The sequence below is a fragment of the Coturnix japonica genome, chromosome 33 (assembly GCF_054131305.1).
Source record: "Coturnix japonica strain WE chromosome 33, WE-NBRP24, whole genome shotgun sequence".
NCBI classification, from domain to species: domain Eukaryota; kingdom Metazoa; phylum Chordata; class Aves; order Galliformes; family Phasianidae; genus Coturnix; species Coturnix japonica.
In genome coordinates this window covers 2,155,296-2,179,645 of record NC_140695.1, presented here as the reverse complement: position 1 = coordinate 2,179,645, position 24,350 = coordinate 2,155,296, and the positions used below count along the sequence as shown (strand labels likewise).

At 50.2% G+C, this 24,350-nt stretch overlaps 1 long non-coding RNA gene across 3 annotated transcripts in view; it reads left to right on the top strand.

Annotated features, from left to right (window-relative positions):
• The window catches only part of LOC146755352 (uncharacterized), a 65,377-nt gene extending 41,948 nt beyond the window's left edge, over positions 1 to 23,429 (top strand). Inside the window, exons 1-5 of one of the 3 annotated variants that reach the window (XR_014938140.1) lie at positions 21,681 to 21,790; positions 21,892 to 21,927; positions 22,491 to 22,526; positions 22,846 to 22,914; positions 23,074 to 23,429. This is a non-coding gene — a long non-coding RNA (uncharacterized LOC146755352). Of the gene's footprint in view, positions 1 to 21,680; positions 21,791 to 21,891; positions 21,928 to 22,490; positions 22,527 to 22,845; positions 22,915 to 23,073 lie in introns of those variants that run through there. The other 2 variants (XR_014938138.1, XR_014938139.1) reach the window with 2 other exon arrangements.
• The last annotated feature ends 921 nt before the right edge of the window (positions 23,430 to 24,350 follow it).

The following is a 24,350-nucleotide window of genomic DNA, read 5'->3' as shown; positions in this document are numbered from 1 at the left end:
CACCTCCCTATCCCTGCGGACCACCCCTCTCCTGATGGATCCCAAGATCCCATTTGCTTTCCGGGCTGCCAGAGCGCACTGCTGGCTCATGTTAAGTTTCTCATCTATCAGGACCCCTAGGTCTTTCTCTGCCAAGCTGCTCTCAAGGATTACTCACGGCAAAGTGCAAGGTTTTGCACTTGGGCCAGAAGAACCCCAGGCACCTGTACAGGCTGGGAGGAGTTGTCCTCCAATTTGGAGATGAGGATGTGATGGGAGACCATGTCAAAGGCCTTGCTCAGGTCCAGGTTAATGACATCAGTCGCCTTCCCTTCGTCCACCAACGCTGTCACTCCATCATAGAAGGCCACAAGATTAGTTAAGCATGACCTTCCCCTAGTGAAGCCATGCTGGCTGTCTAGGATTACGTGCTCGTTCTTTATGTGATCAAGCATGTTGTCCAGGAGGATCTGTTCCATCATCTTCCCAGGTATGGAGGTGAGACTCACCGGCCTGTAGTTACCCGGGTCCTCTCTGCTCCCCTTCTTGTATATGGGAGTGACTTGACCCTTCCTCCAGTCATCTGGGACCTCACCTCACAGCCACGACTTCTCAAATATGATGGAGAGCGGCTCAGCCTCAGCCAGCTCCTTCAGCCAGCTCCTTCAGGACCTTGGGATGCACGCTGTCTGGCCCCATAGACTTGTATTCATTCTGTCTAAGGAGGCACTCTAGGACTTTCTCTACCCTTACAGTGGGGAGGGATTTACCTCCATGGTCCCCACATAGAGGTATGGGGGTGCAAGACTTAGGGACGTGAAAAAGACTAGAATCCTGGCCACCAGTGAAGACCGAGGTGAAGAACTCATTCAGCACCTCAGCTTTCTCTTCATCTGTTGAAGCCATTTCTCCTTTTAAATTTACCAAAGTAGGTACGCCCGTTTTGACCCGTCTCTTCTGGCCAATGTACCTGTAGATGGTTTTCTTATTGTTTTTCATGTCCCTTGCCAAGTTCAGTTCTGCCTGCGCCTTGGCTTTCCTGATCCCACGTCTGCAAGTCTGGATGGCATCCCTGTATTCTTCCCAGGTGACATAGCCTTGTTTCCAGAGCTTGTACACCCCTTTCTTGGCCCTCAGTTCTCTCAGCAGGTCCTTGCTGAGCCATGCTGGTTTTCTATCTCTCCTGCCCACTTTCTTAATCAGGGGAATGGAGACCTCTTGTGCTGCCAGGAGGGCATCCTTGAAGAGCAGCCAGCTCTCCTCAACGTCCTTGTCTTTGAGGGCAGCACACCAGGGGAACTTGGCCAGCAATCCATTGAGTAGCTTGAAGTCTGCTCTTCTAAAGTTCAGTGTCCTGGTCCTGCTCTTTGCCAGGCCCACATCGCTTGAGATCACAAACTCAACCAGGGCATGATCGCTGGAGCCCAGGCATCCTCCAACCTTGACGCCTTTGATGATCTCCTCAGCGTTGGTGAGCAGCAGGTCCAGCAACACTTCACCTCTGGTTGGTCTGTCCAATACCTGAACCAGAAAGCTATCATCAATGGATTTCAAGAGCCTTCTGGAGCTCTTGCAGCTCGCCATGTGGTTTTCCCAACAGATGTCCGGATGGTTGAAGTCCCCCACCAGGATGAGAGCCCGTGAGCCAGATGCCTCACGCATCTGGAGCAAGAAAGCCTCGTCAACAGCTTCCCCTTGATCAGGTGGCCTGTAGTATACCCCAAATACCAGCTGACCTTTATTAGTCCCATCTCTAATCCTAACCCACAGGCTCTCAACCTGTTCTTGACTGTTTCTCATGGGGAGCTCCTCACAGTTTATCCAATCTCTGACATAGAGAGCGACTCCCCCACCCTTCCTACCTCGCCTATCTCTCCTAAATAGTCTTTAGCCGTCGATGGCAGTATCCCAATTGTGGGAGTCATCCCACCATGTTTCTGTGATAGCAACAATGTAATAACTTTCAGAGTGTATCACAGTTTCCAGTTCCTCCTGCTTGTTCAACGAATGAACCGTTCAACCCCAGTAGCCCTTATTTTGCCCCCTTCCCCCTTCGTTCCTAGTTTAAAGACCTGTCAATGAGTCCCGCTAATTCTTCAGCTAATACCCTCTTACCCGTCAGGGACAGGCTGCTTGCATCAGCAGCCATCATGCCAGGTGCAGTGTAGATTGCCCCATGGTCAAAAAAGTCGAAATTCTTGTGTCTGCACCAGCTCTTAAGCCATCTATTTAGGAGTTGGTTTTTTTGGATCCTCCCTGTACCTTTTCCTGACACCACGGGTGTAGAAGAAAAGATCACCTGCACCCCGGCTCCTTCAAGTATTCACCCCATTCCCCTGAAGTCTTTCTTGATGGACCTCAGGCTTTCCTTGCCAACTTCCTCGCTGCCAGCCTGAATTATTAAAAGTGGGTAGTAATCTGAAGTCTGAATCAACCTAGAAATTTTCTTTGAAATGTCCCTGACCCGTGCCCCAGGAAGGCAGCACACTTCTCTGCGGGTAGGGTCGGGCCGGCATATAGGGCCTTCTGTTCCTTGCAGAAGGGAGTAACCTACAACAATCACCCTTCTGTCCTTACGTGTAGAAGCAGTCTTGAGGCTTCAGGGTGACCGCTTCACCTGAGGCAACCTCATGGGTGAACCTGTCTCCACACTCTCACTAGTCCCCCCCTCAAGTTCCAGGGCCTCAAACTGGTTTCACAGAGGCACCTGGGGAGCCGGGGATGGTCGGGATGGGGGATGCCCCTTCCGCCCAGCAGGTACCCGTTTCCATTCCTCATCCCTTCTCAAATTGCTGCTGGGGGGAAGAGAGGACAGGGGGCTCACTGCAGTGCTGCCAGCTGGCTGGTTACCCTTTACCACCTGTTTGTGAGGTGGCAGGGGCTGACATGCTCCATTAGGAGCCTCGGCTGTATGCTGAGAACTTGAGGCTGAGAGGGACTGACACCACAAGTCAATCTCCCTCTCACACTCTTTTATAGTCCACAGCCTCTCCACTTCCTCCTTCAGGTCAACTACGAGGCTGAGCAAGTAGTTCACCTGGTCGCAGTGAACACAGTCACTGCCTCCCTCACCCAGCACTGCAAGGGCCAGGCTCTGGCACTCAGTACAGCCAGAGACCTGCACACCAGCATCACGGGTTGGGGGCTCAGTCTGAGTCTCCTCAGACATTTTGGCAGCAGCCTTCCTATAAGGCATGTGCAAGACCTCAGTCTGGGTCTCTGCAGTCTTCTTGGTTGCTGTCTCCCATTTCTGAGGGATTGGGACCCTTGTCTGGGCCTCCTCAGTATTTCTGGCAGCAGCCTTCTGCCGGGGAGCAACCATGTCAATCGGAATACTTACCAGAACTAAAACAGGAAGTCACGAGGTGCACGAGCCCTGCCTCCTCCTGTCCGTCTACTGGTGGGCAGCGACTAGTTGCTGCCCTCTCTGTGCCCATTTAAATCTCCCTCCGTAGCCAGGGAACACCCACACTCTGCGTCAGCGGCTGCATCAGCTGCTCCCGTGAGAGCTGCCAGGCTTCTCCTCTACCCAGGGGTTTCCTGGTTGAAGGAACCGCCCGAGATCCCCCTTGAACCACGCGGTCAGTCACTGCTGATCGGTCCGGGACGGCTCCGAGTCAGGCGACTTCGGTGATCAAAAGGATGTATCAGAAAGCTTACAACAAAAGGAGAAGATCCTCGATCTAACACCTTCTATCCCACCCTTGCCACTTGCCCCTGTGAGTCACCATCCAGTTGATCCAGCCAACCTGAGGCCAGCTTCTGTCACCTTAATCCCTTATCAAATACCTTTGGAAGGCTAAGGACACCCCCCAAAAGGAATCTAAAATTAACACTTGCTGGGTTATTCCCTCATTTTAACCATATGAACAAAGCCCCCAAAAGGGCGAGTTGGGGTCTTGTTCTATTTCAAAGAAGATCCCCGCGGGACCTTGACTGAACACAGAATGGCTGAGAGCTGCCTTTACATATTTGTGTTTTGTGACAGAAAAACTGAAGATGTGACCGTGCCGGAATCCTGAATATACCTCTGTGTCACATGTTCTGGCGTCATAGTATTATGTCTTGGTTTGTTGTGGTTGTGGGTTGTGATTTATATCAGTCCTTGCATCTGCTCAACTCCATCATTGGGCTCAGGGTGTTTTCAGCTCATCCTGTCTTTCCAGTGCTCTTTGCACAGTGACACCATCCCTTCTGAGCCCTTCTGTCACCCCTTTTGGTCAAACTGGTGATGATTTGGGTGGAACTCATCCACGGTGCTTCCAAATTGCCAACCAACTGGGAAATGAGCCAAGGGACCCATCTGATATCTGTTAGGTGTGCTCAGAAAAGAAGCGCTTCGTAAAGCCCTTGGCACTGACGCTGTTCAGTGTCACATCAGTCCAGGTGCAGCATCCAAAATGTGACTGTTGGAAATGGTCTGAGTGTTGGTAAGAGATGTGTGTGTTCGTGGGATTATCGCCCCCCCCCCCCCCCCCCCCCCGCGACAGTTCTTACTGTGGGGTGTCCTACACACTGTTTTGTGAGAAGTTCAGCAGACCACCACAGTTGTTGAACTTCCAAACCAGCATTTCTATCTCTCAGCATTTGAACTGGTTAGGAAATGCTCGAGTGGAAAGTTCTCAAGACACTGAATCACCTTTGAGAACACTGCATGGTGTCACAGTGTTATCTAGATCAGTCTCTGTCCATGGCAGAGGGGCAGTAGGCCTGTGGGCCCCCCGGCCCCTGACAAATGGGAAGGGAATAAGGGAAAGAGGTAGAAAAATGGGAGCTGGGCTCAGGGAAACAAACAGAGAAGTGGCAATGATCTAAGGAGGAAAAGTTATTTGACTAATTACAATCTAATTGAAATTGAGGCTAATCAATCAAGTAAAATAAAAGAGAAAGAGAGAGGTTTCCCACTCGCTGCCAGCCAGTGAGAGAGAGAGAGCTAGCGTCACTTCTGTGACTTGTTTCCCTCTCTGACCGTGAGGTCCTCTGGGACGTGTAGTTGTTCTTCTCTGTGCTCCACGTGATGTTATGATGCAGAATACCAATAGCAAAGATGACAAAACCATGACAAGGACTAAAAGATGTTCTGAGCAAGTTTGCTGATGATTCCAGTTTAGGAGGAGCTGTTGCCTCCACCAAGGGTGAAGAAGACTTGCAGAGAGAAGTGAGCACCATTTGGTCCATAAAGCACAACAAGAACAAGTGCCTGATTGTGCACCTGGGTAGGGACAACCCTGGACATACACACTGACTGGATATGGAACACTGGAGAGAGGTTTGACTGAAAAGGATTGGGGATCCTGGTAAACATCAAACTGAATGTGAGTCAGCAGTGTGCCAAGGCAGCCAGGAAGACCAACGGTCCCAAGGAGGGCATTAAGGAATTTATTGCCAGCTGGGTGAGGGAAAGGGTTGTCCCTGTCTGCTGTGCATTGCTGCAGCCTCACCTGGAGAACTGGGTGCACTTCTGGGCACCACAGAATAGAAAGGACATCAAACTATGGGATGGTGTGCAAAAGAGGGCACTGGAACTGAGAGATCTGAAGTTCAGAGTTTCTGTGGGTTTGACTGCTTGTTCAGACTGGCCCTTCTCACATCCCACATCATGAGATGAGACACAGGGCACACGGGGAAAGTGAACTTCACAGCATCCTTGCACCCCATGCAGAGCCTGGGATCTTCTGTCCCCATGTCTTTCATTTAACATTATGCACACATCCATCTCATCACCCCAGGAAGGGTCATGAGCCAACATGAGGGACAGGATCTCCCTACCAAGGGTCTGGGGGTCAGGAATTGTAAGAGAAAGGAGGGGTTTCTTAACATCAGAGCCACCATGCCAGTGCCTTTGCCTGCCTGTAGGCATATCTTCCAATTATCTGCTCTAACAAGTCCCTTGGGAAGCTTGCTTGATAATGGCCCTCAGTGGGCCCATTAATACTCTTAGAACCTTCACTGTTACTTCTGGCTTTGTCTTGCTGAGTACGTTGTGCAAACTTCTCTCTGCACTGGAGGTTGATGGACTTAGCATCAAATGCGCCCTGGGGCCCATTATAACCTAAAGAGCCTCCTGTGCCTTGTGCCTTCCTGTTCTCTTCTTCAGGTTTTCAAAACTTGTTCAGCGAAATGGAGAGGTATCTGGAGAGAGCTTAAAGAGGAAGACTCCGAAATACATTTATTGTCTATTTATTTATAGTTGGGTTAATAGAAGATACTAAAGCAGCACTGTACAACTCCTTGTGCACATCTGAGCTGAACCAGAGGAATCCCAGCTCCCATGGGTCTGTGGGGAGCTGAATCCCATTTCAACCCCTGGGTTTCTATCTGGGGATGAGGCACCTGCACTGCCTCCTCTGGATCACTGCCCTGCACAGGGAAATCCAACCCTCCTTGTTCGTGTCTGTGTTCCCTTTTTGTTTAATCAAACACTCTGTGGTAGAACTCACCTCATGTCAGGAATTGACTGGTGGAAAATTGAGCAAATTTCAATGAACAGTTATGATATTGTTGTCTTTCAGTAGCTGATGGCCATGAGGACCCAGGGAAATCTCAAGGGACACGAGTGGGAAGGATAAAACTGACATCCTCTGCTGCTGAGCTGGGCCAGGCTCCTGGGACACAGGGAGCTCATACAAGTGGGCAGTGCTGCAGAGAGACAGCTGTGCCCAGGAGCAGCTCTTGTACACAGCACAAACTACAGCTCCCAAAATGAGAGTAGAGAAAGGGGAGAGAGCTTCCAGGATGTGTATGGTGTGAGCAAGCTGTGAGCACACAACAGGAGCATTACTCACAAACCATGACAAGGTAAGTCTCACTACAGACCATGCAGCTGCTTTTCATAGAAGATTAACTTAATCGGGAACATGCCGTAGCAGATCTGGCTTCAGGCACTGCATATTCCTTTGCTGTGTTAAAAGCCTTCAGCTCCAGCTGAGGGCTTCCGTACTGCAGTGTCAGAGCACAGCCCTGAGGGCTGCGTGTCCCAGCACGGCTGCAGGCTGTGCAGCTGGGGCTGCAGGCGGATGTCCTGCAGAGCAGGGTCCCTGCTGTGCCCCAGGGGCTGTGTGCCGGGTATGGGACTCTGCTGCCTGCCAGGCTCAGCACTCAGCCTGCCCGGGGAGCTGCCCAGGGCGCTGCAGGAAGACATGTGGGGGGAAGGAGCCCCCCAGCAGCACTTGTGCTGCCACAGCTGCTGCCTGGGGCAGGGAATCACAGCTCCACTGCACAACTGAATGTTTGTGAGGGCCCTTTGCGAGTGGACAGACAAGGTAGCAATTTTCTATTTCTTGTTTGGAAGGAAGGGGAAAGGATTGGATGCAGAAATCTAAAAGGGGCTGTCAAATATAAACACAGATCTGAGACTCCCAAACTCTTCTTCAGGCAATTGCTTGTTTTCTGAGCTGTCACATACGATGTGCTTTCAGCCTCTCCTTTCATGGAGAGGAACATTTCCAAGGGTGTAACTAGTTGAAATTATCAATTTTTTTGACAAGAATAATGCACTTACATTGCAAATAGGCAGGTTTCCTGAACGGAAATTGAAGGGCACAAAGGTTGTGACAGAGGGCTTTAAGAGCAGTGAAGGTAAAGATATGAGACAAGAAACAGTTGTAAAAATCCAAAGAGATGAGATAATTTTGAAGATGAAGAGAAGGTTAAAGCTCCATATGCTTCTTCTAATTATAGAATGCTGAACTTCATGAAATTCAATTCTATTTGTGGTGCTAAATAAACATTGTCGTAAGAGAATGAAAACATTTCATAATACAGTAGAAACAGTGTCTCTGAGAATGGTCTAGACTTGTCATTACCTCTGAACAGGACTCCAAGCCCAGCAACTGCAGATGCCCAACAGCAGCTCCACCAGTGAGTTCCTCCTGCTGCCATTGGCAGACACGCGGCAGCTGCAGCTCCTGCACTTCTGGCTCTTCCTGGGCATCTACCTGGCTGCCCTCCTGGGCAACGGCCTCATCAGCACAGCCGTAGCCTGCGACCGCCGCCTGCACACCCCCATGTACTTCTTCCTCCTCAACCTGGCCCTCCTCGACCTGGGCTGCATCTCCACCACTCTCCCCAAAGCCATGGCCAACGCCCTCTGGGACACCAGGGCCATCCTCCTACGCAGGATGTGCTGCACAGCTCTTTTTCTTTGTCTTCTTCATCTCAGCAGAGTATTCCCTTCTCACCATCATGTCCTATGACCACTACGTTGCCATCTGCAAGCCCCTGCACTACGGGACCTTGATGGACAGCAGAGCTTGTGCCACCATGGCAGCAGCTGCCTGGGGCACTGGGGTTCTCCATTCCCTGCTGCACACTGCCAGTACATTTTCACTGCCTCTCTGCCAAGGCAATGTTGTCAACCAGTTTTTCTGTGAAATCCCCCAGATCCTCAATCTCTCCTGCTCAGCCTCTTACCTCAGGGAAGTTGTGTTTCTCATTTTTAGTGCCAGTTTATTCTTTGGGTGCTTTGTTTTCATAGTGGTGTCATATGTGCAGATCTTCATGGCTGTGCTGAGGATGCCCTCTGAGCAGGGACGGCACAAGGCCTTCTCCACGTGCCTCCCTCACCTGGCTGTGGTCTCCATGTTTCTCAGCACTGGTGCTTTTGCCTACCAGAAGCCCCTGACCATTTCCTCCCCACTCCTGGATCTGACAGTAGCAGTTCTTTATGCAGTGGTTCCTCCAACACTGAACCCTATTATCTACAGCATGAGGAACAGGGAGATCAAGCACGCTCTCAGGAAGGTGTTGCAGTACACACTATTCCAGCTTCCATAAAGTGCACATCTTCCTCACAGGATTCCCAGTGATGATTCTTTTTGTTTTATGCATCTTTGATTGTTTGATATTGCGTGATAAAGCAACCTGCAACAAAATGTTATTGAACTTATAAATAAAAAATAATTTCACTTCTTTCTTACCTAATTTCCATTTTCTCACTCCTAGAGCTCATGTAAACATGGAACCAGATTCTCCGAATAGGGTAAGAGATAAATAAAAAGCATTCAAAATATGCTTTTCCTTAGCCCTTCTTTTATCCAACTTTGTCTGGATTTGGAGGAGGTACAGCCACGGACAGCAGCACAACGTGCTCTTTTCATTCCTGTTCTATTTCCAGTGCTGCACTGCTCTCAAGCCCTCTCATTTGTGCAGTCCTGAAGCTCTTGTGTGTCTCACAACAGTCCTGTTGCCTCTACAGCAGCACTCTGAGGCTGAAGTCAGTAGCCGGCAATATGAACGGCTGTGTCAGAGCTGGTCTCCTTGCTGGCACTGCCATAACAAGAGGGCCCCTTCAGAGCATGACCAGAGAACTGGAGGCCTCTTCCAAAGTTGATGTAAGGAATATACCTCAGGAGCTGCTCCCTGAGAAGACCTTGAAATCTTCAGGTGCATTTCACTGACTGGCAGGGATAGTTTCAGATGTCCCAAGGAGATCTGTAAGGGACTCAAGGCAGTGCTGAGGTTTAGAATCTGTGGTCTAAGGTCAAGATAAAAAGAAAACGATTATAAATATGATGTATGCATATATACATATATATATAGTATATTTTCACATGTATGCAATACAGGCAGTTGCTAACATTTATGCATATACTAATACACATACATATCATACATAGATGATAATAGCTTATATGCATATCTGTTTGCAAGTCCAGGACTAGTTGCAGGGGTTTTAACAGCCTCAAGTTTCACTGTAGGAACTGGAGAGGCTGTTTTCCTATTACAGGAGTTGGAGCAACTGCAGAGCTCATTGCCAGAGCAGGAATCACCGCAGGACCTGTGATTGAAGTTGGAGCACCCACTGGGCTCATCGGAGGGGTTGGAGTGACCACAGGGCTGTACCTCCTGGCACAGTGCACCTCCCCTGGGAGGCATTTGTTTCATTTTCTTGTAGCAATAATTGGAACAGCTACAGGACCTGTAGCAGGAGTGACCGCAGAGCTCCTTATGAGGAGTGGAGTGACAGAGGGATCTGTCCAGAGCTTGGAGCAACTGCAGGATGTCTATCAAAAACTTGGAGCTATTGCAGGGTCGGTGCCGGAGTTGCAGAGGCTGCAGCACTGTCAGCAGATCCAGCTCTCTTCCCCTTGATGATGTTGAAGAGTGTTGAACACAGCTCAGTAGGTGTGGGCCAGGCCCTGGCACACTGCAGTCATTTGTGCCTGTTTAGGATTACCAGTGCTACAGCAGGCCTGTCTCCAATATTCTACCAATTTCTCAGGATCCTGCAGTTGCTCGGAGATGAAGTTCCAAAGCCCTGGGGGTGCCCACCGCTCCAGGCAGCTGCCCAGACTGTCCCACACCCCCTGCCATGCAGAGCCTTCTCACCTTGGGGCAGATCTCTCACTGATATTCCTGAATAAATGTTTAATCTCAGTCATAGATTCATAGAATCACCAATGTTGGAAAAGGCCTAAAAGATCATCCAGTCCAACCGTTCACCTATTACCAATAGTTCCCAATAAACCATGTCCCTCAACACAACATCCAGTCACTCCTTGAACACCCCCGGGCTCACAGGGGCGACACTGTAAATTGTGTAATTCCTAATCATACTGACAATATTACTTCTAAAACCCAAAAATGGCCACAGAGCTGAAAGTGCACAGAACTTCACTTTGTCAGCTGCCAATTTTATCATGGTACAAACTGAGGTCAAACAGCATAGCAAAATAAATACCCTAATCCAGCATCCAAGCACAAAGGAGCTGTGCAGTGAAGCTTCATGAGAAGACTCAGCAAGCTCCACAAATAGGGAAACAATCAGCATCATGGCCAGCACTTTTCCAACTCCCACAAAGCCCTCAGAGTTATCTCACTCTGGACAGTTGTGCTGTTATCTCAACCCTTGGAGCCTCACATCGGGCACCAAAATGACAGTGGTTGTTGAACCCAACATGTGGCTCAGCAGCTCACAGTGCTTGGTGCACTGCCCTATTCCCAGTGGGATGGGGAAGAGAACTGGGAAAAAAAGTACAACTTGTGGGTTGTAACAAAGCAATTTACTAAGAGAGATAAAAGCAGACGTGTAATAATTATCACTATATATCTGTTGATATGGAATTGTATGTAACAACTGATGCACAAGCACTTGCTCAGCACCACCAGACTGATGCTCAGTTGGGCACTGGGAAGAGAAGAGAGTGAGATGAACTCCCACCCCTTTCAATACAATTTCTGCTTGCTGTCAGCTGATAGAGAACGTCCCTTTGGCCACTTTCAGTCAGCTGTCCTCACTCTGTTCCCCCCCAGCTCCACGTGCCCTCCACTGACCATGGCCTTGGCTCTGTACAGCACTGCTTAGCAGCAGCTGTAAACATCAGAGTGTTATCAATGGCTTTCTCCTAGAACTAAAACACTGCACCATAGCGGAATGTCTGAAGAAAACAATTCCATCTGAGCTGTAACTCAGATTCCTGCCTGTCCTTCTCCTCTTGTTCTTCCTGATCAGGAAGCAAGGAACAGAATCTGCTGCTCTCCTCTTTGTGCCTTTTCCATCAGTTCTCAGCTGGCTCCTCTGCCATCCCCAGGCAGAGCTCAGTGCACTCTCACAAAGGGCAGCAGCTTTTCCTCATCTTCCTTGCCCATCCGTCATGAAGTGTCAGTAAATAGTGAAAAAGGACCCCATAGTAGATGAAAAGGGAACACTTTGCTACAGAAAGGGAAAGGGGGCCTCACTAAGGCAAAGTTCAGTTACAGATAGATAGTTTATGTTAAGGGGGTCAGAGAGAGGGGGAATTGCAGACAGTTTGATCCATTGCTGGATTGACTGGAGTCCCCCACGTCCTGGTGGGACACGGAGGCCGACAAGTCCCTCCTCATCCGGGTCTTCAAACACGGTATTTTGGGTCTGAAAAACAGAGACTTTGGGTCATCACGGGGTGTATTTTGGGATTAAAAACGGGGTCTATGGGGCTTTTTGTGGGATTCAAATATGGTTTTTAATATGAAGGGGGAGGGTGGATTTTGGGCTTAAAAACGGCATTTTGGGGTCTTTTTTTGTGCTTCAAAAGGGGTTATATAATATAGGGTGGGGGGGCAATGGATTTGGGGCTTAAAAACGTGTTTTGAGGCCTGTATAGGGTCTATGGGTCTTATATGCTGTTGTGGGGCCTTTATGAGGTTTTGGGGCCTGTATGGGGTCTATGGGGCCCATATGGGGTTTTGGGGGCTAGATGGTGTCTATGGGGCCCATAAGGGGTCTATGGGTCCCATATAGGGTCTATGGGTCCTATATGGGGTTGTGGGGCCTGTATGGAGTTGTGGGTCCTGTATGACGTGGTGGGGCCTCTACGGAGTCTTTGGGGCCCATATGGGATTTTGGGGTCTGTATGGGGTTGTGGAACCTGTATGCTGCTGTGGGGCCCACATGGGGTTGTGGGGAATATATGTGGTTGTGGGACCTGTATGGGGTCTGTGAGGTCCGTATGGGTTTGTTGGGCCTATATGTGGTTGTGGGGCCTGTATCGGGTCTATGGGGCTTGTATGGGGTTGTGGGGCCTGCATGGCATCTTTGGTGCCCATATGGGATTGTGGGGCCTATATGGTGTTGTGGTGCCTGTTTGGGGTCTATGGGGCCTATATGGTGTTGTGTCTCTTACGTGGTTGTAGGGCCTGTAGAACATTGCGGGGCCTTTATGGGGTTGTGGGGTCTATATGGGTTTGTGGGTCCTGTATGGGATTCTATGGGGCCCACATGGTGTTGTAGGTCCTATATGGGGTTGTGAGGCCTGTATGGGGTCTATGGGGCCTGTATGGTGTTGTGGGGCCTGTATGGCGTCTTTGGGGCCCATATGGAATATATTGGGCCTGTATGTGGTTGTGAGGCCAATATGAGGCCTATGGGGCCAATATGGGGTTTGGGGGCTGGTATGGGGTCTATGGGGTCTATATGGAGTTGTGGGGCCTATATTGGGTTTATGTGTCCCATATGGGGTTGTGGGGCCTGTATGGCATCTGTGGGGACAATATGGGGTTGTGGGGCCTATATGGGATCAAAATGGCCCATATGGGTTTGTGGGGCCTTTATGGGGAATGGGGCCGGTATGGGTATGTGGGGCCTTTATGGGGTCTATGGGGTCCATATGGGTTTGTTGGGCCTATATGTGGTTGTGGGGCCTGTATGGGGTCTATGTGGCTTGTATGGTGTTGTGGGACCTGTATGGTGTTGTGGGGCCTGCATGGGGTCTATGGGGCACATATTGCTTTGTGGGGCCTTTATGTGCTCTATGGGGCCCATATGAAGTTGTGGGGCCTGTATGGTCTCTATGGGGTCCAAATGGGGTTGTGGGCCCTATATTGGCTTGTGGGGTCTGTATGGTTTTGTGAGGCCCATATGGGATTTTGGCACCTTTTTGGGGTCTATGGGGTCTATATGGTGTTGTGGCTCTCATATGTGGTTGTGGGGTCTGTATAAGGTTGTGGGGCCTTTATGTATTTGTGGGGCCTGTATGGAGTTGTGGGGCCTAGATGTGGTTGTGGCACCTGTATGGAGTCTATGGGGCCTGTATGGAGTCTATGGGGCCTGTATGGGGTCTATGGGGCCCATATGGGGTTGTGGAGCCTATATGGGTTTGTGAAGCCTGTATGGGGTCTTTGGGGCCCACATGCGTTGTGGGGCCAGTATGGGGTCTATGGGGCCTGCATGGGGTTGTGGGGACTGTATGGGGTCTTTGGGGCCCGTATGGGATCTATGGGGCCTGTATGGAGTTGTGGCACCTATATGAGGCCTATGGGGACCATATGGGGTTTTGGGGTTGGTATGGGGTCTATGGGATCTATATGGAGTTGTGGGGCCTGTATGGGGTTGTAGGGTCTATATGGGGTCTATGGGGCCCATATGGGATTGTGGGGCTAGTAGGGGGTCTATGGGCCCATATGGGTTTATGGGGCTTCTATGGTTTTATGCGGCCTGTATGGCGCCTGTGGGGCCCATATAGGGTTTTGGGGTCTATATGGGGTCTATTGGGCAAATGTATGTGGAATTGTTATTAAGGGTATGTATAAGATTAATAATAATAATAATAGAGTAATAGAGGTTATGTGGAAGTGTAACTATGATGTTTTGCTAGAAAGCATCATTCTGTAAAGAAAATGTCTTATTTTGCAAATGAATACCAGTATTTTGTTTAGAAAATGCTATTTTTAGGCCTGATAAGTAATATTTTGGAAACAAAATCAAATCATTGCAAGGAGATTTTTTTAGTTTTGTTATATGTATTGAACGGCGTGCGTTAAAATCAAAAATTGTAACTGATACTGGTATTTCAGGGGAAACGCTCTTATTTTGTAGAGGAATTGTGGTATTCTAAAAGTAGTGTGTCATATTTTGCTGCCATATATCATTTTGTGGAGATAATGTCATCTTTATGATGAATATGAATGTATTTTGGGGATACAGTGCAATTCTAAGGGATTAAAAACATCATTTTGGTAAGTAAATTATATTTTTGAAAGGATAAAGAGTGATTCTTAAATCAGAACTTTAATTTTTTGAAAATAATCACTCACATTAAATCATAAACTCACCCTAAATCAAACCCACAAGCGCCACAACCCCATATGGACCCCATAGGCCCCATACAGGCCGCACAACCTCATACAAACCCCACAACCCCATAAATGCCCCCACAACCCAATATGGGCCCCATAGACCCCATACAGGTCCCACAACCACATGTATTCCCCACAACCCCATGTCGGCCCCATACACCCCTCTCAGGCCCCACAACCGCATACAGTCCAAACAACCCCATATGGGCCCCAAAGACCCCATACAAGTCCCACAATCCCAAGCAGGCCACACAACCCCATATATGCCCCACAACCCCATATAGGCCCCAGAGACCCCATACAGGCTTCACAATCCCATATGGGCCCTATAGACCCCTTACAGGCCTCAAAACACCATACCAGCCCTACAACCCCATATGGGCCTCATAACCCCATATGGGACCCACAACCCCTTATGGGCCCCATAGAACCCATACAGGCCCCACAACTCCATATGGGCTTCATGGACCCCATACAGGCTCCAAAACCCCATATGGACCCTATAGACACCATACAGTTCCCAAAACCCCATATAGGCCAGACAACCCCATACAGGCCCCAAAAACCCATATGGGCACCATAGACCCTATACAGGCCCCAAAACACCATAAAGGTCCCACTACCCCATATGAGACCCATAGACCCGATACAGGCCCCACAACCACATATGGGCCCCACAGACCCCATACAGGTCCCACAACCACATATATTCCCCACAACCCCATGTGGGCCCCACAACAGCATACAGGTTCCACAACACCATATGGGCCCTATAGACCTGATACAGGTCCCACAACCCCATATGGGCCCCACAGATGTCAGACAGGAACCACAACCCCCATATGGGCCCCATAGACCCCATACAGGCCCCAAAACCTCATAAAGGCCCCACAACAGCATATAAGACCCATAGACCCTATACAGGCCTCAAAACACCATATGGGCCCCATACACCCCATACAGGCATCACAACCCTATATGGGCCCCATAGATTCCATAAAGGCCCCACAACCCCATATGAGCCCCACAACCCCATATAGGACCCATAGACCCCATATGGGACCCATAGACCCCTTATGGGCCCCATAGACACCATCCAGCCCCCAAAACCCCATATGGGTCCCATAGACCCCATACAGACCCCACAACCCTATATGGGCCCCATAGACCCCATACAGGCCCCACAACCCCATATACTTCCCACAAACCCATATGGGCCCCAAAATCCCATATATGCCCATAGACCTCATAGGGGCTCCATAGACCCCATACAGGCCCCACAAGCACATATGAGCCTCATAGAGGCAATACATTCCCCAAAACTCCATAGGGGCCCCATAGACCCCATAAATGCCGCACAGCCCCATACAGGCCCCATTAACCCCATACGGGCCCCATTAACCCCATACAGGCCCCACAACCCCATATGGGCCCCCATATACCCCATACAGACCTCACAACCCCATATAGTTCCCACAACTCCATATGGGCCCCATAGACCCCATAAAGGCACTACAACCACATATGGGCCCCATAGACCCCATAAAGGCACTACAACCACATATGGTCCCCAAAGACCCCATACAGGCCCCACAATCCCATATGGGCCCCAAAGACTCGTTAGAGGCCCCACCACCCCATACAGGACCCACAACTCCATACAGGCCCCACAACCCCATATGGGACCCATAGATTCCATAAAGGCCCCACAACCCCATATGGGCCCCACAAACCCATATAGGCCCCATAGACCTCATATGGGACCCATAGACCCCATACAGGCCCCACAACCCTATATGGGCCCCATAGACCACATACAGACCCCACAACACCTTATGGTCCCCATAGACCCTATACAGGCCCCACAACCCCATATGAGCCCCATAGACCCTATACAGGCCACCCAACCCCATATGGGCCCATGGACCCCATGCAGGCCCCACAACCCCATATGGGCCCTATAGACCCCATAATGGCCCCACAACCCCATATAAGCCCAAAACCCCATATAAGCCCCACAAACACATATGAGTCCCATAGACCCCATATGGGCCACATACACCCCATACAGGCACCACAACCAATATTGGCCCCAAAGACCCCATATAGGCCCCACAATCCTATATGTGCCCCATTGACCCCATTCAGGCTACACAACCCCATAAAGGACCCACAACCCCATATGGGCCCCATTGACCCCATTGATTCTGCAAGCCACCTGGAAGTGTTCTAGGAATGACTGGATGTTGTGTTGTGGGACATGGTTTAGTGGGAGCTACTGGTGATAGGTGAATAGCTGGACTGGATGATCTTTTAGGACTTTTCCAACCTTGGTGACTCTATGATTCTAGGATTCCCTGTCCTTGTCTGCGTACCCCTTTTGTTTCAGCAAACACACTCTGGTAGGACTCACCACATGTCTGGAATTAGTCACTGACCACTTGAAATATGGTGTTTAACTTAACAGATTTCAAAGTACAGTCATGATGCTGTTGTCTTTCAGGAGCTGTTGGCCATGAAGACCCAGGGACATCTCATGGGAGACGAGTGGGAAGGATAAACATGGCATACTCTGCTGCTGAGCAGGGCCAGGCTCCTGAGACACAGGGAGCTCTTACAAGTGGGGAGCGCTGCAGAGAGACAGCTGTGCCCAGGAACCACTCTTGTGCACAGAACAGCAGGGCTGGGTCATGATCTGCAGGTGATATGAGGACAGAAGAGAGGGGAGAGAGAGCTTACAAAGTGTGTATGGTGTGAGCAGGCTGTGAGCTCACTGGAGGAGCATTTCTCACAGACCACGACATGGTAAGTCTCTTGCAGTAGGCAGCACAGCTGCTTTTTCAGGAGGGATCACCAATCTGGGGACATCCCATAGAAGATCTGTCTGTAGGCACTGCATCTTGCTTTACTGTGGAAAAAGATTTCTGCTCCAGCTGAGGGCTTCTGTGCTGCAGCATCAGGATGGCTGCAGGCTGTGCTGCTGGGGCTGCAGGCAGGTGCCCAAGGCTGTCCTGTAGAGCAGGGTCCCTGCTGTGCCCCAAGGACTTTGTGCTGGGACAAGGACTCTGCTGCCTGCCAGGCTCTGAGACTCCCCAATATTTCTCCAGTCAGTTGGCTGTTTTGTAATCAGTCACACAGGTTATGAGTCAGCCTCATCTACCTAAAAGGATATAACCAGCTTAGGTTATAGTTTCTTTGTTTTCTGCAGATATTAATAGTTCACTTGTCCTGCAAACAGGCAGATTTCTCTAAGACAAACTGAAGTGCACAGAGGCTGGGGCTGGGGTGTCGAAGAACAGCTGCAGTAAAGAGGAAAATATCCTGGAGGCTGGGGTATGATTAGGAAATGAGGAGAAAGAGCTCCCTAATCTTCTCCTAATGGGATGGTGAAGCTCATGGAAATAAATACAAGTTATGGTGTTAAATGATCATTTTCCAGAGGGAACAGAAAATTTTATAGCATAGCAGGAGTGTCTCTGAGAATAGTCTGGACTTGTCATTACCTTCTGTTCTCTGAACAGGACTCCAAGCCCAACAACTGCAGATGCCCAACAGCAGCTCCACCAGTGAGTTCCTCCTGCTGCCGTTGGCAGACACGCGGCAGCTGCAGCTCCTGCACTTCTGGCTCTTCCTGGGCATCTACCTGGCTGCCCTCCTGGGCAACGGCCTCATCAGCACAGCCGTAGCCTGCGACCGCCGCCTGCACACCCCCATGTACTTCTTCCTCCTCAGCCTGGCCCTCCTTGACCTGAGCTTCATCTGCACCACTCTCCCCAAAGCCTTGGCCAACACACTATGGGACACCAGGGCCATCTCCTACACAGGATGTGTTGCACAGCTCTTTTTCTTTGTCTTCTTCATCTCAGCAGAGTATTCCCTTCTCACCATCATGTCCTTCTCACCATCATGTCTCTCTATGTTGCCATCTGCAAGCCCCTGCACTACGGGACCTTGATGGACAGCAGAGCTTGTGCCACCATGGCAGCAGCTGCCTGGGGCACTGTGCTTCTCTATTCCCTGCTGCACACTGCCAGTACGTTTTCACTGCCTCTCTGCCAAGGCAATGTTGTCAACCAGTTTTTCTGTGAAATCCCACAGATCCTCAAGCTCTCCTGCTCAGTCTCCTACCTCAGGGAAGTTGTGTTTCTCTTTTTTGGTTCCAGTTTATTCTTTGGGTGCTTTGTTTTCATAGTTGTGTCCTATGTGCAGATCTTCATGGCTGTGCTGAGGATGCCCTCTGAGCAGGGACGGCACAAGGCCTTCTCCACGTGCCTCCCTCACCTGGCTGTGGTCTCCATGTTTCTCAGCACTGGTGCTTTTGCCTACCAGAAGCCCCCGACCATTTCCTCCCCACTCCTGGATCTGCCAGTGGAACTTCTGTACTCAGTGGTTCCTCCAGCAGTGATCCCCCTCATCTACAGCATGAGGAACAGGGAGGTCAAGGATGCAGTGAGGAAAGCGATGACCAATTTCTTTCAAAAGCAGTGAACTGCCCATCTTGTGGAATTCATGGCTTGTAATGCAGCTTTTTACTGAATCAAGCTCTCTTTTATTGTTGTTTTTTTTTTTTTTGTGCCATTTTATATGTGTAATTTATTCTTATCCTTTTTTAAAAAATACTGCAATCTTTTCACTACTAAGTCGTAATTGAAACCCTTTGTAGTGTAGCCCAAACACAGTGTACATAATGAACTAGGCTCTTTGTCAACCTTAACAGAATAAAGGAAATGCAGTCGCTCTGTCTGTCATCATTACCACTGCTGAAACACACCTCCCTCTCGCTCACTCTGCTCACATCCACTGTTTGGTCTCCAGAAACATTCAGCAAGTATTGGTCAATGTCAATGAATGTAACTTTTTTCCACTTGTAGTTATTGAATGACACACTTTTGCTTCATATGCACTTCCACGTCAGATGCCATTCTGTCAGGCTGCCCATCTGCTGACAACTGTCTCCTGGCAGCAACACGTAATGAGATGCTGTTGGGAAGGTTCAGCCCCTACAGTCACATCTCCAGCATCCGCCTTTGATTTTACAGCCCAGGTAACATAAGACGAGGCATTACTTCTGATGCAGCTCTTATCTGAGGTAACAGTTGGTTGACCTGAGAGGTCATTTCTAACCTAAATGATGCCATGATGGGGAGATCACTGCAGGGGAGGCTGTTGGATGAGCAGCCTGAGAACTCCAACCATGTCACATTTCACTTGTTCAGTGTTTGACTGTTACAAAAGCCTGAGTGTTTCTTTTTAGATATCATCAAACCAGCCGAGGGGTTTTCCCAAGGAGAACCTTTCACATAAAATTGCTATCAAATGTCACCCACCTACTTTACACTGATCTCAAAGACAGCCTGTACCTCACCTCAGTTAAGATTCCTCACTGATGGCAGCACGGGCAGTTGGTTGGTTCTTTCCAAAAGCACCTCAGAGTAGGGATAATGCCACGTTACATTTAAGTGTAGTGAATGAGGCAGCACTGATCAGCTCTGACAAATACTGCACAGAGCAGAAGCAGCCCAAAGGAAACTCTTCCAGCTGGCTGCTCTCTGGGCAATTTCCAACGTAAACATTCAAGTGTTCTTCTCAGAGATGACCCACAGCAGCTCTCCTGTTTATGGGAAATGCCCCGTGAAAGCTGTGACCAGCTGGCTGTTCTGTCAGATGAAGCACTTCAAATTGGCATATCATGTTTCCTTGTAGAATCCTTGAGTTGTTTGCAGTTCTAAGCCATTTATCAGCTCTCTATTATTTCTTTCCTTTCATCCAGATACAACAAGACTCACTTTCTTTGAAGCTATGACAGGAGGCTGGACCATCATGGGAACAAAACCCATAGGACACCTTTGTTCTCTGAAGTTCAGGCACACAGCCCAGTGACTTCAGATCTTATTCAGGTACCTTCAGCCAATTTTCACCCTCAGCCTTGGATTCTGTGCCTGCGTGTCCTAATGGCAAACTGTCCTCATGGACAGAGGCAGCACTACTGCCATCTCAGACATGCAATGCAGATATCTGGATGTAACATGGGGACTTCTGCTCTTGGCTATGTAAAGACAGCAGAAAATGCATGACACATCTCCTGACGTGACTTAAGTGGTCTTGTCCCACCTGAATGATGCCATGATTCTATAGTTCTATGGTGCTGTGATTTCATGGCTCTGTGATTCCATGACTCGCTGATTCTAGTCTGTGATTCCATGGTTCAGGTATTCCATGATTTTGAGATTCCATGATTCTAAAAGGCATGGTCTTTGGGTTTTGAAGCAATAAATGAGGAGGAAACCAATCAGCCATAGCCAAGTTCTGTTATTCACTCCTGATCTCCAGCATGATGACAAAGCAACTGAGTGAACACTGCCAACCTTCCTGTGTCTATGTTTCCCTATCACCCAACTGTCCCCACTGCCCACACAGAATCATAGAATGGCCTGAGTTAAACGTATCATAATGATCATCTAGTTTCAATCACCCTGCTATGTGCAGGGTCACCAACCACCAGACCAGGCTGCCCAGAGCTACATCCAGCCTGGCCATGATGGCCCCACCTACAAACTTCCAGATCCCTGTCACCAAGAAGTTCCCATTTGGTTGCACGTCCCCATTTTCCCATATCTCCATGACTTCCCCAAACTGCCGTGACATACTCATGTTCCCATGATGTGTTCGTATCACATGATGTTCTCATATCTTCATGTCCTCATATCCCTGTGTCCCCTTGCCTTCCAAATATCTCCATAAGTTCCTCACTACCCATGTCCCTATTACCCTCTCACCTCCCAGTTTCCCCAAATGCTGTATCCTAGTTCCCAAAAAGAATCAGCCTCACACCTTGTAGTTTCACAGGACAGGACAGAACTCAGGGATGAGTCCTTGGACAAAGACATGATATGAGGACAGTGTTATCTCTGGGTGGTCCTGGGTGAAAGAAAGGCTGTGTGTGCTGAGTGCTGGGACCTGAGGGCTTTGGGCTCAGTGCCATCAGGATCCCAGCACTCAGTGTTCTTCCTCTGATCCCTGGCTTCCTCATGTTTCCTGGGGCCAAGGAAGGGGACGGCTGCATGCTGGGCTCAGTCCATGTCAGGGGAGTCTGCCAAGCCCAGGGGCATCTGGGGAGTGGGAGGGGCTCTGGGAGGATAAATGCAGACGTTGCCTCCTGCAGCCTCACCCAGCTCCCAGAGCACAGAGGAACATGAAGGCAGCTGTGCTCAGCCTCGTGATGCTCCTTGCTGCCCTGTGCTGCACAGTGGAAGCTCAGGTGAAGCATCTGTGGGGGATGTGGGCTGGGGCTGGAGGTGATTGGCTACTGGGGACCCCCGACGCAATCTCTCACTCTCTCTCCTACTCCTCTCCCCACAGTCACTTGTGCAAGTGCCGGACTCAGAAGTTGCTGTGGTGAGTGCCTGGGCAGTCATGCTGATTGTGCCCAAGGATGGCCCTGCAGGGAGCTCTGAAGGAGCAGGTGGGGTCTGTCCCTGCCTGGCAGAGGCTGCCCCTATATTTGGCACATCCAAATTTCTTCCATTTGCACCCTAGTCATCTTTTCTCTGGCTCCCCCAAATCCCTTTTCTTGGCTGTTCCAAATGCCATCTCTTTGGGTCCCCACATCCCATCCTTTTTGCACCAACAGATCTCCTTTAATTGGCAACCCAATTCTCATCTCTTTAGGTCCCCAATCCCTTGTGTTTCATTTTCCCTCATTCTCCATTCCTCTCTGTTTAGCACCCCCAAGACTCTTGGCACCCCTATTCCCCTCCTTTGGGCCCCCCAAAGCCCTGCCCTGTCCTTATGCCCAACCCCAGCCCTGGGCTCCTGCCCATGGGCAGAGGTGCAAAGACCTTGGCAACCATGAGGTTGGGGGCAGCCTTGGGACCAACCAGGCTGCTTGGATGGGGTCACCCTGTGATCCCCCAGACTCACAGTTCCCTCATTGCTGCCTCATGGCTCTTCTTCCCCAGGTGCCACCACCTGTTGCTGTTGCCCTTCCTGGATTGGTGAGTTGGGTGACCCTGGGGCAAGGATGGGGCTGAGATGTCTTGCTGTTCTCAGTTCCCCTGAGACTTGGGGACACTCCTGCCGCCCCAAGGCTGCTGTTGGGCTCCCTCCAGATGTGGGAGGGCAATGGTCAGGGGAAGGAGGCAATGGGGGGCAGTTGGGGCTGAGCTGGCTACAGGACCATGCCTTGGCCATGCTGTTCTTGTGCCCACAATGGGTCCCTGCACCTTCAGGGTATCCCACTGTGTCTTATTGCCCACAGTGTGTTCCATTCTCCCCATACCCTCTGTGTATCCCTGACGGCCCCTTTTTCCCCAGGATGTGCTCAGCAGGACTGAGGAGAATCCCCCGCGCGTGAGACGTGTGGCCCTGGATTTACATGTCTAGGTGAGCAGCACGGGGATGCTTACAACCCCACGGGGGACTTAGGGGACCCTGGCTGTATCTGGAGCCCTGAGGACTGGGCATCAGGTGCTGGGAATTGATGTTATGGAGGGGACTGTCCCTGACCAGTTCCAGGGGGACCTGGCCACTCTTCACCTCCAGCCTTTCGCTTGCAGTCTACAGAGATGTGCAGAGGAACAGATCTGGAGGGGGCAGGCTCAGGGTGCCCTATGGATGGCCCAGAGTCACCATGCAGCTGGGACAGGGGCTATGGCTTCTGTCCCCAGGGGACCCACATCCTGCCCTGGGTCTCTTGGCTGCTGCCAGTCCTTCTCCTGCCCTAAGTCCTTGGGGACAAACCCTGCAGGGACAAGGCTCCTCCTTTCCAGTGATGCCCTCTGACATCCTCTGATGACCATTGCTGCCCTCTGATGACTAGCGTTGCCCTCTGATGACCAATGAAGACCTTGATGATCAATGACACCCTCTGATGATCAATAAATCCCTCAGCAAAGCTACACTCTGTGTGTCTGTGTCCTTGTTCTCATGCTCAGCATGGACTGCTTGGATCTGTCCCTGCCTGGCAGTGGTCACCTCAAAGTGCTGGGAAGCTTCCCCAGCTCCATGCCATGCACACCATGTCCTGCACCCCTGTGGGCTTCACCACCCTCTCTCATCATCTGCCTCAAAGTCCTAAAGGATGGAGATCCTCATGCTGCCAAGCAGTTCGAGTACCCTCCCTCTGCTCTCTCTCAGCTCCTCCATACAATTCATCCCAAACTCGTTACACTTTGACCCATGGACACAGTGTGACTACATCACCCTCCTTTTACCCCCAGTCTTACTGCAGCCACTTGTCCCTCCTTTGGGTTTGCTTTAGTCCTCTTGCATCAGTGCCCCATCTCCCAGAACAAGGTCTGCACATCCCCTCCCATGGACGCCTCAAATCTCCTGATGACCAATGAAGCCCCCTGATGACCAGTGACACCCTCTCTTGATCAGTGATCACTAGGAAGAGTGGGGAGTGAGCAGATGAGCATATGTTGCTCAAGCACCTGCTGGATTAAAACACAACTCCCACAGAGGTTCTGCTCGCCCACCTTGAGCTCTGGATCCAGAAGAGGCACAGAGACAAGGCTGGAACATCTTCCATCAGTGTAAGATAGCTGCAGCCTAAGCCAATGGCCCTGTGGGTTACCTTGTTATCCCTGCCCAGCTGGGCTGGGTCGGGCACACCTGGCTGGGCATTGACTCCTGCCATCAGCTCTGCCTGTACTAGGGCCAAAATTTCTATGTAGCTAACTCATCACCACAGCCATAAGGCCCATGTAAACTGACAGCAGTCCCAAGAACAAGTGACAGTCATCCTGCAAGTCTGTAGAATCATGAAATCATAGCACAACCTGAACCTGAACAGTTAATGAGGATCATTAACTGCC